The sequence below is a fragment of the Dipteris shenzhenensis genome, chromosome 11, assembly GCF_047967505.1.
Source record: "Dipteris shenzhenensis isolate YYH24624 ecotype China chromosome 11, Dip_SZ_1.0, whole genome shotgun sequence".
In the NCBI taxonomy this organism is placed as follows: Eukaryota; Viridiplantae; Streptophyta; class Polypodiopsida; order Gleicheniales; family Dipteridaceae; genus Dipteris; species Dipteris shenzhenensis.
In genome coordinates, this window is record NC_141606.1 from 26,577,272 (window position 1) to 26,594,371 (window position 17,100).

A 17,100-nucleotide genomic window follows, 5' to 3' on the forward strand; every position below is an offset into this window, starting at 1 on the left:
AATGCCCACACTGCTTCATTACAAAACAGAATGTGCACACTAAGTATAACGAGTCTTTGAATGTTCACACCATTCCATTTCAGAATGGAGTGTACACACCAAGACATATTAGTATATTCCGATACAGGAAAAAAATGTGCACAGTAAGTGCATTGACTTGTACACTATGTTATATCAACATATTAATTTGAGCTAAAGTAAATCTTAAAGTATGCATATTCACTTTAAAAGTTACAAGATATATATAACACGTATGTAAATGAAAACAATGCTAATAATCTTCATTACAAGAAACAAAATGTACACAATAAGCACAATGAGTCTTTCAATGTTCACATCATTTTATAAAGTGTACATACTAACATATATTAACATACAAATAATAATTACATTGAAAACTAAAAAAATAAATTAAAAGCAAAAAGTTTTAATTTCAAAAAAACATATTATGTTATTGTAGTTACTGAGAAGAGTGACTCTTAACTCTTGCCTCTTCATTCGATGTCGATTATAGTCTCTTTCAGGGTCTGAGTTACACTAACAATTCTATTAGTAGGCTTACCTCAACATTTGAGGACCTTGTCCCCAAGGGCAGTCATGCAAGGAACCTTGACCTTATTGCAGGTGCTATGGAGCTGTGTACCATAGATATCTAAGGCCTTTCTACTGAGCTTAATGGCTTGAAGTAGGAAGCAAATGAGCCTATTTAGGATTTCGTTTTGAGAATATAGCCTCTTACAACTAGTCGAGTACACTATCAGATGATAAGTCACTTTGCACTTGGTTAATTACAGGTTGCATGTAGATAGACATACGCTCACATAAAGTTTTTTAGTCTAGCTAGACATTGGAGAAGAATGGATCCACCAAAGGAGAATCCCATATGCTGAGTGTTATGCCTGGCAGGTAAGAAAAGCGTTGCAAGGTCATGGAACTCGTACCCGAAAACAACAATACCCCAACAATAGCAGTTAGGCACATAGATAGCCGAGAGCGATGATTCTCCATTCGATGCAAAGCCTGGTCAATAGTCTCATTCCCATTCCAAAAAGCAAACGACAAATAACTAGTACTCCCATAGCTTGCATATTTATACTTGGGATGGAGTGGGGATTGTCGTTCCTAAATGTTGACTTTCATCCATGTACACGACGAGGGTGCTTGCAACAATGAGTATGTCTAGGTGCAAGAACTTTGCACAGTGAGTGTGAAGCTGATCTTGATTTCCAACCATACACCAAGGGTCATACGATTGAGGGTAGTCATGCAAGGAACCTTGTCCTTATTGCAACCACTATGGAGCTTTAAAAAAACGAGAAGTTGTGCACCCTAAAACCTGGGTGCGTCCAAAACCACTTCCAATTGTGGAATCTTTACTTCCTAGTTTTGAAGGGGCAGAAGATTCTGGTTCTTACATTTAACCATGTGATATGCAATCCTTTGTTTCTCTTTAAGTCGCAAGAGTTTTGAAACCCCTTCATTCTCTAACCACATTCCCCAGCTACAGTGTCCTTGGCACGCTCGAATTTGAAGAAGTAATATACCATTGTTTGTAGGACGACTCCGGAGCCCAATCGTAGTGTGTCCTTCTTGGTCTAAGGCAGAATGCGAAATCTACCTCGGCTCTTGCTGCCAAGAAGCGAATTGAATTTGAGACGAATTTTGTGTGGTTCATCGGGATGGGGTATGTATTGCTCATAGCAGTTGGGATTCGCAAAAGCTATGGGACTACCTTTGGAACAACCTTCACTATAAGTGCCCCAGTTTCTTTAGGGCTAGACCTCCTGCTCTGCCTTCAGAGCAGGAGTAGAGTGAACTGTACATTTGAAGTCATAGACCAAATGAGAGAAGAGGAGACATCTCTTAACCAATGGTGAGAGGAAAAATGTCGTAAGGGTGAAACCAAGTGACATAGCCATTTACTGATAAATAGGAGCAACCCTGTGTCTTGTGAAATCTAAGGAGATAAATCTCTATACTACTACACACACAGTTCGCGCACACAGGATGAGATTGATGGGGAAGCAGAAACGCGGCGAGATGGTGACTCTGGAAGAGGCCAGAGAAGCAGCCGGGGCGATCCTGGACATGCCCGCAGGCCTTCTCTTTGATATCATGCATTTCATCCCTTTGCCCTATCCAGGAATCCGAAAGCCCCCTTCTCGGCCTCCCCTGCAACTCCATTTCATAGTCAGCCCCACTGTTTTGGACCTATGCTGTGCCTTTGCCGACCAGAAGAATTTGGCAGCTCAGGCAATTTGAAGCGGCAAGATTGACACCCTGAAGCGCCAAGCCTCCCTTGGATGGATCAACTGTCAGACCGACTCTAGCTGCGCTGTTGACAGAGCCCCAGTTGCTGTTGTCGAGATTCAGAAGTTTCTCTGTTTCGGACAATGGCAGAGAAGAAGAAACCAGGGAAGGAACACCTCCATCCTTCCCAGCTTCCATTCCCTCCCAGCTCTGAAGCGTCTGTGAAGGCTTGCGGGTTGCCCAGTCCTCCTTCCATGGAGAATGCAGATAGAAATTGTCCATCCGTGAAGCCGAAGCTATTGCTAGGGAGCTTGTCAAGGTGGGAAGCGGGGGTCTGCCATCCCTGTGCGAGCTCTTGCTGGAATTTAGCCGGGGAAAGATCGTGGTGGCAGAGGGATTGTTGAAAGAGAAACAGATCAACGAGGACATCTGGCTGTTGGGGTCTGCGACGGAGACATGGGACAAGGAAGCCATGCCCTGGGAGTATGAGCCGCGACTGTCTTCCTCCCTCACTCTCTCTCTCTGCAGCTCGCACTCCTCTCGATCTCTCAGTCACTATGCGCTACTCTTCTTTTGATCTGCATTCATGTCCACCAATCCTTGCGCTCCTTGAAAGGAACCTCTTTCGGCATAAGCAGGTACACGAGGAAAGCCTGCAATCCCACTTCAACCTCTCGATGGCATGTTAATACGATCTGGAGGAGAGCTATCCGAATTGCACTTGCAACCCATAAGACAACCATGAGAGAGCGAACAATGGAAGGGGGGGGGAGGGACATCAAATCAAGAGCCCTTTTCGACTAGCTGCCTTCTTCCAAATCCTTGTGACCTTTCTATGTTATCTTCAACATCTTCACCACCCGGATGAAACTCCTAAGCTCCCATACTTCCCAGTTGGAGCTTCCAAAACCCCCCCTCTAGTTCTCTCAGCTCCCTCTTTCGTTCTCTATCGAAAAGATACCCCTCGCTCTTATCCTCCTCACAATTAGCCTTATCATCCCTCCTTGTATATGATCATACCTTTTTCGTTCCCTATCGAAAACGATACCCCTCGCTCTTATCCTCCTCACGATTAGCCGTATCGTTCCTCCTTATATAAGATCATACCTTTACCTAAGATCTTATCACCCTCTCGGATCGGTTCTAGCTGTAGTTGCACGTCCTTCGCACACCCTCTGCCTTGGCTTCAATAGTAGTAACTTCTCTTCGCCTGCTTCCTCCCTCAGCATGGCTTCCACTCCTTCCAATAAGGTCTCTCATGAAGCCCCCATCGCTACTGCTACCCCTCTCAATTTCCGGTTCCTCAACGTGGGTTCTCACACCTAACTCGACGAAGGATGCGCTCGGCAAGCGTTGGAGCTCCTCCCTCTCCGCCCAACATCCTTTCGGACGGTCGATCCTTCTTCTGCCTCTCGCTTCATGTGGCAGCTCCGCCCAGTTGCTAGTAACAACACCAGCCCGGCTGCCAGAGGGATAGACATGAATCAAATCCCGTCGAGTGACGACTGCGATGACACTTAGGAATCTTCCCAGACAGGCATCTTCTACCTCCTCTATGGGGCCCTTGACCAGATTAAAGTCAGTCCAAGAAGCTACAAGCGCGAATACAGAAAATAGGTGCTAGCCATAGCAGTGACATTCTTGTCTTGACCGCACACAATAGCAGGTGATGTTGGCAAATCCGATGGCTAAGGAGCGATCCGCAAGTTCTAGTTCACCCAATCGGCCGACGAAATACATGGAAGTCACCGTTCTGCCATAGAGAAGCAAACCCAAGCAAACCATGGGACCGGCTATACTGCCGATTTGCTTCAGCTCCTCCAGAACTTGTTCAAGAGGAAAGGCCAGCTACACAAAAAGTTTGAACAGCCTGCATCAATGGAGACTCAACACACACCGTTTTGTCTCGCAGACATACAGAAAATTTGCGATACCAACAAGCTTATCCATACAGCACGGAAACACGCCAGTCGATCGTGTAATTTTCTTACGAACTCGAGCCTCTATCACTTTCACTAGCTCAACTATCCAGCGAAAATATACACACCGAGAACACATCCGCTGACCTTCAGCCGAGAGTGAAATAACCGTCGTATTCGTAATACTTCCAATAGTTGAGGGACTCTCACGTGAGCGTTGACGATGAGCGGCTTGACAGAACACAGAAGTAGCACTGAGCAGTATTGTCTGCCAGACCGAACGACCTCGCTGCCAGCTTCAACAGCCTTCTGAAGGGTGTGATAGTAGAGCTGAACGCCAATCTCCTTCAGCAAGAAATGCCAACCTTGGAGTTTATCCGCACACAAAGCAACGAAACGAACAACACAAAGAAATTCAAACGCGCATAACGACAAAAAATAAAAACACGAGGTGAGCATGGAGCAAGCATGAAAGTAGGGTACGGGAAGGGTACGTGTCAAAAAAATGTACGAAACACAATCTTAACGAAAATGAATCCTCTGAAAATAGGCTACGTGGCTAGAAAAGGTACGGGACACTTTTTTAACAAAAGTGAACCTGGAAGGCAATGCTAACAAACGACGAATAATAACGAGACGTCCAGAATAAGGGCAGGGGAACAACCACGTGCACAAACGGATGCACATGCAATCAATTGCCTAACATGCAAGTGCCATGTTGCAACACACCAACCAATCGCGAATTTTTCATTAAAAGGACCCAAAAAAACCACAATTTTGACTTCTCCAAACCCGTAAGGCTACCTAGTGCAGGCCAAAAATGTTCCAACTAAGGCAAGATGTGACATTTTCGACCACTGTGTCTACTAATAAATGAAAAGAAGGTAAATCATCCGTGTTTGATAGTATTCTTATGTAGCCTGTACCTCTTTGGGATGATTTAACAATAGGCCGTATTGTTCTTGTTTCTAGTTTGAGAGAAGAGCGTGTGCAGGAGGGCTGGCTACGAGATATCCCATATATACAAAGAAGTTTCCTTTATAGTAACCAGTCTCAAACCTATTTTCTCAATACGGGCGGCGATGAATCCGCTTCTGCAATCGTAGCCCGGTTGCAACACCCCGATTTCGGATGACAGTAGCCACCTCCTGAGCCCTCTGTTTTGTGCGCTAGCTTCTACTGTAAGCAGAGTCTTCATCTTTCTATTTTGTGCCTCCCTTTCTGCGTTCTAAGCCTTTCGTATCTCCCGTTGCCGAGACCTGAGCTCCTGAGCCCCTCTCTTCCAATTTTGACGCAGTCCTAGTTGGTATAAAACCATTGATATCGCACCGATTTCCCGAAATAAGCGCTACCTAGTGTTGATTGAAAGACATATTGGACCAGGTTCCTCAAATGCGGCATCTGTCCCTTGTCGGTGTTTGAAATGCTCCTACGATTGAAATTTCTACGACTTTAACCTGCTAACGACTCTTGGCCTTGCTCACATCTGTGATTCCCTGCAAGTTATTTTTACAAAAGCACCACAGCACAGAAGCCAGCCTTAAAACACATACTTGACAGATGTAGTGGGTTCAGATTTAAACATAGCTTCGTTCTTTCTTCTAGAAAAAGGCTAGACTTGGTCTGGTCTTAGATTTAAGTAAAGAGCTAAGGGATGTTTTAGATTAATAAAGGATGAGAAAGCTCCAAGTATACATGGTTTAACAATAGAATTTTTGAGGGACTAAAAGCGAAAGTTTGTGGCAATGACGGATCTTGCTTGTAAGATGGTGACTGACTTGGTGACAACTTGGCAAGCCGCTCTATCCAGAGTGGAATGGGGAGCTAAGGGATGTTTTAGATCAATAAAGGATGAGAAAGCTCCAAGTATACATGGTTTAACAATAGAATTTTTTAGGGACTAAAAGCGAAAGTTTGTGGCAATGACGGATCTTGCTTGTAAGATGGTGACTGACTTGGTGACAACTTGGCAAGCCGCTCTATCCAGAGTGGAATGGGTGGGGTAAGCAGGGGGTTCACAGGAGATGCTTCCCTCTTGGAACCGATATGGTGATCGCAGATCTGTAGAAAGGGCCATCAAGCAATTGCTTTACAGAATGTGAGGGGACCAAAAGTATGCAAATGCAAGACTGTCGACATGGTATTGATATGTGGCACACATCAGAGGGGAGATTGGCCAACTCCGTCAATGCTGGAGTGCAGGAGATGTGCTGGCAGTGGAAGAATGGTAGCTCCTTGCCCAAAACAACTACAAAACTGGTGTGCTCTATCTGCGTAAATAAGCAATAGTAGAGCATACCCTGCAATTTGGACACCTTGTCTGCTGTGTATTCTCATCCAATCTTCCAGATCGGCGATAAAAAGACCTGTTTTGGGAGCATGATCCATCCACAAGTGGCTGTGCTAGCTTAGCTTAGATGGTAAGTAGCCTCTCTGAGTTCATGAGGAACTTCGAGCTTTTCCAGTCTTTCCTTGCGTGGAACTGTGTTGAAGGCCTTCTTGAAATCTACAAAGCACCAAAACACAGCTTCTTTTTGTTATACTTGGCCCCTTCCAATGCTGCCCTTATGGCGACCAAGTGGTCTGCTGCAGAGTGTTTGGGATCGAGGGATGGTGCCCTGACCCCCCGTGACTCCGCCCATTTGCTGATGTTTTGCTCAAGAATAGTGCCATATGATTTGGCCGTTAGGATGCTCACCATGATCGTGCGGTAGTTTTTTGCCACTCTGCTGTCTCCTCCCTTGTGGATTGGCACAATTTTGTTGAGCTGCCATTCTGGGGGAAACCCTTCTTCTAGTGCCATATTCATAAGCCTAGTGAGCTTTTTCTGTCTTCTCTCCCCCCACGTGGCAATATACCTCTCCTAAGGTATATTGCCATGTAATTTCTGAAAAACTTATTGGGGTTTCGTTTTCCTCGAAACTTTCAAGTTGCTTGCTTTTAAGGAATAATCTTTTTTGATTTCTCACCACCTGCTTGTATGCTCGAGCTTTGCCCTCCTTCTCGGCTGTCTCTGCTGTTTTCCAGGCCTTGCTTGCATTTTTACATTCCTGGTCATACCAGTCATTGCATGGCATTCCAATGCTCCGTTCCTTGCTTTGGGCTGTTGTCTGCAGCAAATCTGTTATGTATCTGTTCAGATGGCATATGACCTTGTTCTAGTGCTGTCTCTAATTCCCTCTCATAGATATGAGTCTTTATGTACTCCATTCTCAGCCTTTGTTGCGCACTAGTTCTCTGTTTTTTCAAACCAAATTTTTTGTTCCTATCATACCTAGGTACATTGCTCTATGGTCGGACTCTTGAGTCTCCCCTTTGATCTTGAGGTACTCGAGTATGTGCCTTGCATGCAGGCTCAGTCAATTACACTTGACCCTCGAGGGGTTTTGCAGGTGTATCTCCCATTTCTTTGAAATATGAAGTTCCATTGCTAACTGGTAATCCAAAGCATCCACGCAGGGTGAGGAGGTGCCTCCCCCTTTGGTGATCTCCCCAGCATCCCATGATGTTCCAGCTCTTTCGTTCTTCATCATCCTCTTCTATTTCTTCCATCCATATGGGGTCTCTCCCCTCCATTGTAATGATGCCTTGCATTGAGCCCGTTCTTGCATTGCAATCTCCAGCCAAGATAGGTGCATGTTCTTTAGAAACCTGGCTATGTACTCCCCCAAATGCATAAAAGGGTCTTCTCGGGATAGATGACTTGTGTGTGCTTTAGATTGGTGATTGTAAGGGTGTGAAGTAGCATGCTGGCAGCCTGACATTTCCCTCATTTGCTGCTATTTCCAACCACATATTGCTTATGTGGGTCTTCTTTTATGACCTTGTCTGTTTTCTCAAATGCCATGCTTATATAGTATACTATCCCACCATATCCTCTCCCTCCTATGTGTATTTTGTGTTCCATATTGAGGTTTTCGGAAATCCCTTAATTTCTAGAGATTCATTCCGCTGACGTTCCCATGCTTCCAAAACTATGAGCATATCTGGCTCCAATATTTCCTCTTCCAATGCTATGACCTTGTCCAAAGCCCAGCCTCCCACATTCCATATTTTGATCCTAAGGGTCTCGAATCCCTATTTATGCTTCTCCCCTCCCTTGCTGCTTGCTGTAACTCTAGCTTTCCCAGACTTCATGTATGCATTTTTGCTTTCTGTCTTTGCTTTTCTGATTTCCAGTTCTTTGAGCTTTTGGCAATATTGGTTCCATGCCAAATCTTTATTGACCCATACCAAATGCTCCTTGAGATGATGCTTATGCTCATTGCTTAGACGGGACTGGTTGTCTTGGAATTCGACAATGATTTGCCTTGGTTCATCCCCCTTTCTACCCACTCTAAAGGCCTGCACCTTTGGAATTCGACAAGGATTTGCCTTGGCTTGTCCCCCTTTCTACCCACTCTAAAGGCCTCCTGCCATTTAGTGGCTGAGATGTGCATTGTTTTTTAAAAAACATCGGTTACAACCTTTTCTATGTCCTTGTCCTCTTTTTCTCTACTCCCATAATCTGAAGATTAAGTACCTTCTCCTACTGCTCCTGCTGCTCTCTCAGAGTGAATGTGATTTCATCCATTTTGCTTTTCACTATATCATCAATAGTGCTAATGATTTCAGGTGTTTGCTACATCTGAGGGTCTTGTATTTGCTCTTTCTCCCCTTGCTCTTTCTGAACTTGTGTTTTCTTCTCCATTTGTTGTTCCATGTTGATAACCTTAGCATACCCTTTTTCTATTTTGCTGTCCATTCTCTGTTCCATGCTGATAACTTTGGCATATCCCTTTCTTCTTTGGACAAGTCCATTGCTAGCATTTAATGAGTCATCTCATTCATAGTATCCTTTAACTGCTTGATCTCCTCTATGAACGTACTATTTTCATTTTGCATCTTGACCATTGCCTCATATATCTGTCTTTTAGATGTCTTGTAGAAGTTGGAATAGGGAGACATAATGCTAAGAAATTTAACGCTTGAGGGTTTTTAGGAGTGAACATTTCTGCAGGCACACCTTTCCCACTGGCTAATCAAGGAATGTTTCTTTCAATCTCTGATTCTCACCTTGTTTCTTAGCAGTAGATGCTCCTCTGATTCGTGCGATTACCTCGGCATTTTAAGCTTCTGTTGGCAGCTCCAGTTTGGCAGAAGTGGCATGATTTGACAGCATAGGGTAGGTGCCTGTTTGACACGATTTGGTATCATTTATTGTGCGGCGATAGTTCCCTGGTTGGCATCGTCAGTGTTGAGCCTCTGATTGCGTGCATCATCTGTAGTTTTTAGAGGCTATTATGATTGCAGGACAGCATCAGCAGGCTGTCACCTCTGATCACGTGTTCCAGCAGCAGTTTTGGGGCATTGAACAGCAGCGAGCATTAGTTCCCTCGTCAGTGTTTACGTGTATCATCAGCAGTTTTGGAGGCTCCTATGGTTGTGGGACAGCAAAGTGGAACAAAATGGCTACTCCAAAACTGTCCCACTCCAAGTTCTGACCTACTCCTCCACTTCCTTCCACTGATCCTACCACTCCAAGTTCCACTGCCCCCATTGGGCAATGTTGCTAGGGATGGTAAAAGGCACCTATAGTTCTCAAGGAATCTTCATCAGTATCTTCATCTATTATGACAAAGGAGGGCATGTGTTCCGTAGTAGATTTCTCGGATATGCATTTACACTAAATGGAGCACAACACTGAAAGAAAAAAGACGAGTCTTGACCACTAAAGGCCTAATTTGGACCAGGATGGACCCACAAGCCTGTCCTCAATTAAACTAGAAACCTCTTGAAGGTGTTGTCACATGCCATGGTGGTTTGGACCCGAATTTTTAGATTGTTCTCCTATATTACTTCTGAGTATTTTACAATGACATGGGGTGTAGCTCTTTGGGGCAACGGGTCTAGTGCCTTTTCTTTATGAGTCTGAGGCTGGTGACCATGCATTCTTCATGCAGCGCCGTCTAAGATGTGGTCCTAGAGACCTTAGCATCATGGATCCGTAGGATTTGTTTTTGATTCCTATCCCAGATTAGGATTTTCTACCTTCTTCACTGGTAGGCTTGTCTTGGGAGATGGTTTCTAGTATTACATCGTGGCGGATCTCGTGTTCGAGATGTGCACATATTCTAGGTGGCAATCCATCCATCCATTGCAGCTGATGCACTAGCTTCTATTTGGGTAGACATTATTTTCACCATAATGTGTCAACCGGAGAGATGTACAAGGTTCTTTGCTACGGCTCGGGCGAGATTGATCTCAAACATGAGGACTTGGGATTGCTCTCTATTTTTTCATTTGACACCACTTGGGATGATGTGGCACTATAGACCTCCCCATTGGTTGTTCTGTCAAATTGTAAAGGCTAGGGATAGAGTTCTTACTCTCCCACCTCTTGTATAATTTGTTTTGAATGGAATAAATTAACACATTTTGTACCTCCTCAAGAGGAAAGATAAAGCATGTTATGCCACAAAGAAGGAGAAGCCATCAAGGCCTCTTGATGTTTCAAAGATGTCTTGGGCTGCCTCAAGGAAGGAGACAAGGAAAAGAAAATCTTTCAAAGACAATTGAAGGCCACAGTAGTGATACTCTCCTTGAAGAGTGTCTTGCACCTCAAGAAGGGTGGAGAAACAAGTAAATTCTCATCACTTTGTAATTTACTTCTTCTCCTTATTTACATCATTTTACAACAAGAAAAAGGTGCAAAAGCGGTGGCTAAATACCACCCTTTTGGACCCGCCCTTAATTTAAAGGGCAGCCAACAACTTCCCACCCTTTTTTGGGCATTGCAAAGAAGGATGGACAAAAATTTTTCTCCCTATGTAGCCTTGGCATTGCTAGACATGTAAGGCCATGTATTGTCCACCCTTTTTCTTCTCATCGCAAAAAAGGGCACGCTAAAATTTTTCTGCCCTTTTTTGGGGAGCATTGCAAAAAAAAAGGGTGGCTAATTCATGGTTGCCTTTTTTCTCTCAAAGTCGATAAAGGGCAACCATGCATTAGCTGCCCTTTGATTGCAATGCCCCAAAAAAGTGGAAAAGGCATGGTTGCCCTTTTTTTAGATAGAGAAAAAAAGGACTACCAATATGGCTACCCAAGGGAAGGGAAAACATGGCCCAAGCATACAAAGAGTCTCCACACCTATACTTTGATGCTATAAAGATACACTCACAAGGTCATTCTACTTTCAAAATCCACCTTCCAATCTCACCACAAGCCCTAAACCCAAGAGCTTATTTGTAAAGCCCTTCATGCATCAAGGAACAAAATCCTATTAAAGCTATCAAAACCTTGATCAACACACAAAAATAGAAAAAATGCTTGGTGCAAAAACACTTGAAATGACTTCACCCCTACGATATCATTGTAGGGCCAAATGATTGTTGCTACCACTAGACTTTGACAAACTTAGCTCAGGGCTTCAATCAAGTCATTATCTCCAATGTCACCCTTCAATGTATTCACCCCTTGCTTGCCTTGCACTTCAATGAGCTTCTTGAGGCATTGGTGTTCTTAAAAAGCTACTATGCTTGATTTCTTTCAATACATATACAAGGTGTAATGCAGCCTAACGGCTCCTCCAAATTGCCAAGCCACTTACACTTCCTTGACAGACTTCATGAATTGTCTTTGAATGACCTTTAGAAAGGCTCATTTTATGGGTACCTTCTCCAATTCAGGTCTTAAGCTTTAATTCGAGCCTATCTAGTTGCCAAGTTCAGCAAAGTTAGTATGAAATGTATTCATCAAGAGCTTTGGTGTTGCTTGTATGTGCGGCTTATGCCAGGAGAACACTGCCCCTGAAGCTTTACTAGTTGCACCTACCCTCCTTAGTCTTACATGATGAAGTCAATACTCCTTGTAGTGTCTGATAAAATTCAATGACATTGTAGCCAAGTTTATTAAATTTCGGGAGATGGTGGTGTGAATGTAAGGGCTTTTCTATAAAGCAATTTCAAGTTTCATATGTTTTGAGTGTAGTAAAACTATGTGTACTTGTTTAGCACATTGTTAGTCCACTACCTGCTATTATCCTTCATCCAATATATAACAACACCCCAAACTGAAAACTCTTTTGTTACAATGTTAAAAAAAAAAAACGATTAATTAACTTGCCACACCCCTTAGGGGATGTGAGGGATGAGGCCAAATGTTCAACTCGAGCCCCAAATTTGCATGTGGAGTTGACGGATTTGATAAAGAATAAAATAAAGTTCAAAGCTACTCTGCATCAAGGTTTAGGGAAGACCAAGCAAATGACTTATATCCTTTATATACAATTTGAGGAAGTGGAAAATCCCACCAGGGAGCTTCTCTAGTAGGTGGTTCTTAGCCAATAGGAAGCTGAAGGAACGGATTATCCTAGGTTTCACGATGCCTCTGTTTCTTATGTTCAACCTTATTCCAGTCTGCATTCAACTTCATCAAAACTGTGCTCAAAGGAATAAAGCACCACAACTCACAACAAACATGGATCAAGCTTCAAGGAAGAAACTAATATCCAAAAGCAAAGAAAGGTAGCCAAGTCATAATCAAGATAGATGTGACGTCGAGATGCATACTAAGATCCTGGGGCACCAACTCAATATGTAATATGTTACTACCCTCGTCTAAAATCCAGGGGATGGGGGGACAAGGTCCATATATCATATGCATGGATTTTCTTTAAAAATTTCAAATATGCAAGGGAAAAAAAATGAAAGTTTCATGTCCCCCCTCCCACAAAATATAAGGTATATACCTTGAAAAATATGCAAGGTTTTAAGATTTGTACATATTTTTCATAATATGTGAGGCCCAAGGGGGGGTTTCTTTTGGATGAGGGGGGTAAAACAAAAAATACACTAAAATATGAAAACCTATCTCTTTTCAAATTGATGTAACTTTTCATGTATTACCTTTTCAAGGTGTAAAGACATATTTGAATCTCTTTTAGTGTGGAATACAACCATGTTAATTTGAATAATTTCTACTCATCCAATATTGTTAAATCCATCGCATACTCAAGATTTTGATAGGTTTTCTTACTAAAGGGAGTTGGTGCCCCATGATTAAGATACTCTGTAACAGATGTGGTCTTAGCAGAATTCAAGATATACTTCCATCTTTGAATTGCTCTATGATACTTGTTGATGGGGCAATTTCTTGCTCTTTGTAAACCTCAATAATAATCCTACTCTTGAGAAGACATTTGAGGTGAACCAATGGAGGTGCTCCTTTATGTAGGGCAATGCCGTGTAAAGATGCCCAAAAGCATTTATGGGTGGGGAGACCACTTACCCATAGTTTAGGCTCCTAGCCATTAGATCAAGGTGTAGATCTAAGTGATACCATCAAAGAATAGAGGGATCAAATATAAACCCTTGATCAAGCAAGATATCCAAGGGAGGATATCAAAGAAGTAAGCGCCACAATCTTAGCCATTGATTTGCAAGAGATCTAAGGGAGGACATGAAAGCAAAAGGTGCTTCCATTATAGGCATTGATTGGAAAGAATCCAAGGGAGGATATGCACCAAAAAGACACTTCAATCCGCGCCATCTATTCATTTGAAGAGATCCAAGGGAGGAAATGCACCAAAAAGGCGCTTCAATTCGGACTAATTAATATGCGCTCAAATCCTAGCCATCGATCATAAAAGTGCATTTCCACCCTACAATATGAGCCTCAATGGGTTACCACCGTGGGGTCTCTTAGTCCTTCCTTAATTCCTTTCTTAATCCATTCCTTACGAGGCCCCATTTCTCCCCTAATGCATGTGTGTATGAAGGATGATCTTTCTATGGACCATCTCTGTGTGGAGGATGCATTGATTGACAAGCATCTGCATGAAATAGGCACTGATTGAGGATCGTCTGTAGATGAAGGATGGGCTGACTAGTTGTAATCGGCCAACAAATCCATCAGCTCCCAACAAATCTACAGCACAATGCTTCATTTGTGCTTCAATAATGCATAGAGTGATTGTAAAGAAACCAGCAATTCCACAAGAATTACAACTCCCAAGGCCGTTCTCAATTGTGTATGAAAGGATGCACCTAGTGTCGTTTTTAGAAAATCTATAACCTCCCACAATTGTTCTCATTTGTATTAACTGGTACAAATGAAGGATAAAATGAATTAATTTAAAGTAGAATTAATATGTTAACTAAACTCATTTAAAGGATAGTATTCACACACCCTGCAACACATTTGCATCCACCCAAAGTTCTCATCTCTCAATGGAGGATGCATTGTGTATAACCTATATGCAAGCCATTCCTTTATCTAAAATTGAAGGATGGTATGCCAATTGATGTTTAGGCTATGAAGTTTTTGTCTTGCTTTGACATATGCCTCTTAAGGCTGACTGAGGCCATGGCCTATGTCCTTTGATATCGAAGTCTTATCAAGACACATATAGACAAAGCTTCCCGCTCGGGATTACACCAAACTTGGAGGAAAAGCTCACGGGATTGAATATATCTGATGAAAGGTAAATATGACGAGAATTGATTCTTTGTCTTCTCTGGTGCCAAGCTGATTTCACCTACTTTGATACTAATTCTCAACCCACATGGCTATAAAATTCTTGATGGAAGTACCCTCAAGGGATGTATGCCCCTAAGCATCTTGAGTTATACGTGAGTTTCAATTTTAGACAAAGCATCTCTCAAGAGAAAGAACGAGAAGAGAAAGATGGATGTAGAGACTCAAGATACATGAATTGATAAACAAGAAGAAAAGACCATAAACATTGTATGCTACTAACAAGAGTAAAATAACGATTTGTCCTGAGGCAAATTTCAAAATCAAATGAAGTGTCTTGGATCTCACATGGAAAATACAGACTTCCAGCAAGAGCTATGCCATCACTGCTACATACTAGCACCAGTAAGTAGGGACAATTTTCTATCTTTGCTTAATTTCCTCCTTGCTCCTATCTGCAAGGTCCACATGAGCCTAGCACCATAACTTTGACTGATTCCCTGAAGTATTCAAGAGATAGATTCCATTGATCCCTAATTGAAGCACAAAGATGGAAAGATTAGCTACACCATGGCTAGGGACTAGTGCTCTTGAGATCGGACTGGAAGGTTCCCATGAGCCTAGCAACATGACTTTGATTGACCCAAAATTATTCAAGAGATAGATTTTATTGATCCCTAATTGAAGCACAAAGCTTGGAAAGATTAACTACAACATGGCTAGTGCTCTTGAGTCTGGACTCCAAGCCAATCCACTATCCATGCCAAGAACAAAGATCATGACTTGCTTGCTTCTAAAAGAAAAGCATTTTCTTGTTGAGCTGAGAGGCTACTACCTCTTGGCAAAGGAAACAAAGAGGAAAATGGTCAATTGATGCCAAATACTATGCTGCTTGCTTGTCATCTATGTTTCGAGCATTTCTACTTGCCTAATGTTGCTCTGATGCTAATGTTCTAAGCACTCAAATCTAACTATATTAAGCAAAAGCAAAGAACCCATGAATTGTGTGCACAACCGAAAGTACTCAAGTATATCTGGCCCAAATATATTTGGCCCTTTCCTTTATTTAAGATACTTAGTACGATTGGGGCTGAGAGCACCTCAATGGGTCCTTGATGTCTATTGGTTTGGACTCCACAAAAGGGCTAAGAGTTTCTGCTAACTATCTGAGCAAATGACTGAAATTACCCCAACTCAAGTTGGCTGGAAACTGTTGCCACACCAGGTCCAAGGTCTCATCTTGTTTTTCAAAACCTAAGAGCAGTGACGACTACACCAAAGCTGCTACTTAAGGCTAAAAACTATTGGGGGATATGTGTAGCGCTAGGCTGAGAAAAATAATGGCTAAGGGATATGCAAAAGAGTGGAAATTGGGGGGGATGGCTTTCTCCAAAACCACCCTACCACCTATAGGCCTGTAAAAACCGCACCCCTCAAATTTCATCACTTTTTGGTGATTGGTTGGGACCATCATTTTCTCCATGTTTTTCTCTTCTTTACCCAAGCCAGCCTATAGAAGGTTTTCTTCTCAAGCCTCATGAAGACACTTGGCAAGCCTCCATGAAGCCACTTGGCACCTTCACTCCAAATTAGCGATCAATCTAGAGATTTATTTGCATCTTAGCTTGATTTTTGGGACTCATTAAAACTCATTGTGGGGGTTACATCGATCACCTCGCTGATGGAGGACAATGTTCAGTGAAATCTGGTCAAGTAGATTAATGGGGAAATGCAATGTTTTTCTGTGGAAATTGATTCATAAATGGCCACCTTTAAGGGGTTATATGTAAGTGGTCGAACATGAACTCAAATTGTCTGCTATGTGGGTGCACCAAAGGAGATATGATGCACTTGGCATGGGCCTACTTGATTGTGAAAAGAGTTTGGTATTGGGTGGCAACGGCAGTGATCCGTGCGGTTGGGCTGATGTATAAGTTTACGATTAGATCGAAGTGGAGACCTAGTCCTGGTGGGGGGCATTGTATGGCTACCATCCACTTTCAAGGCATGCTCACAGAGTTGGTAAGAGTGGCAGTTTTACTTGTAGTATGGGCTACACGCAATTTGCTAGTTTTCTCAATGGGCGTAGGAGTTGGTTATTTACAGAGAAGATGCAATTTTGGGTTTGCTCAAATCATATCTTGTTGATATGAGCTCTATAGTTGGAAAGAGGGATTCATTTGTAGGGTATTGCTTGTTTGAGTTCGGAAAGTGTGGGTTTTGATATGCCTGTGGGGTGTGGGTTGCGGCCGATTTTGCCCCTTGATAGGCAGCCATCTTTTGTAACTTGGTCTTTTTGAGGGTTTGATCAGCCCATTATAAGCTCGGCATTTTGTAAAGAAAAATAAAGTTTAATTGTCCTAGTATGTACATATGTACCGCCTCACCTTAAAGAAATGGGAAATTCCTATTAATTAGTTGTTGAAAAAAGTAGAGTGGTATTCTGTCCTTGCAGCTACCCCATGAATAGGATGGA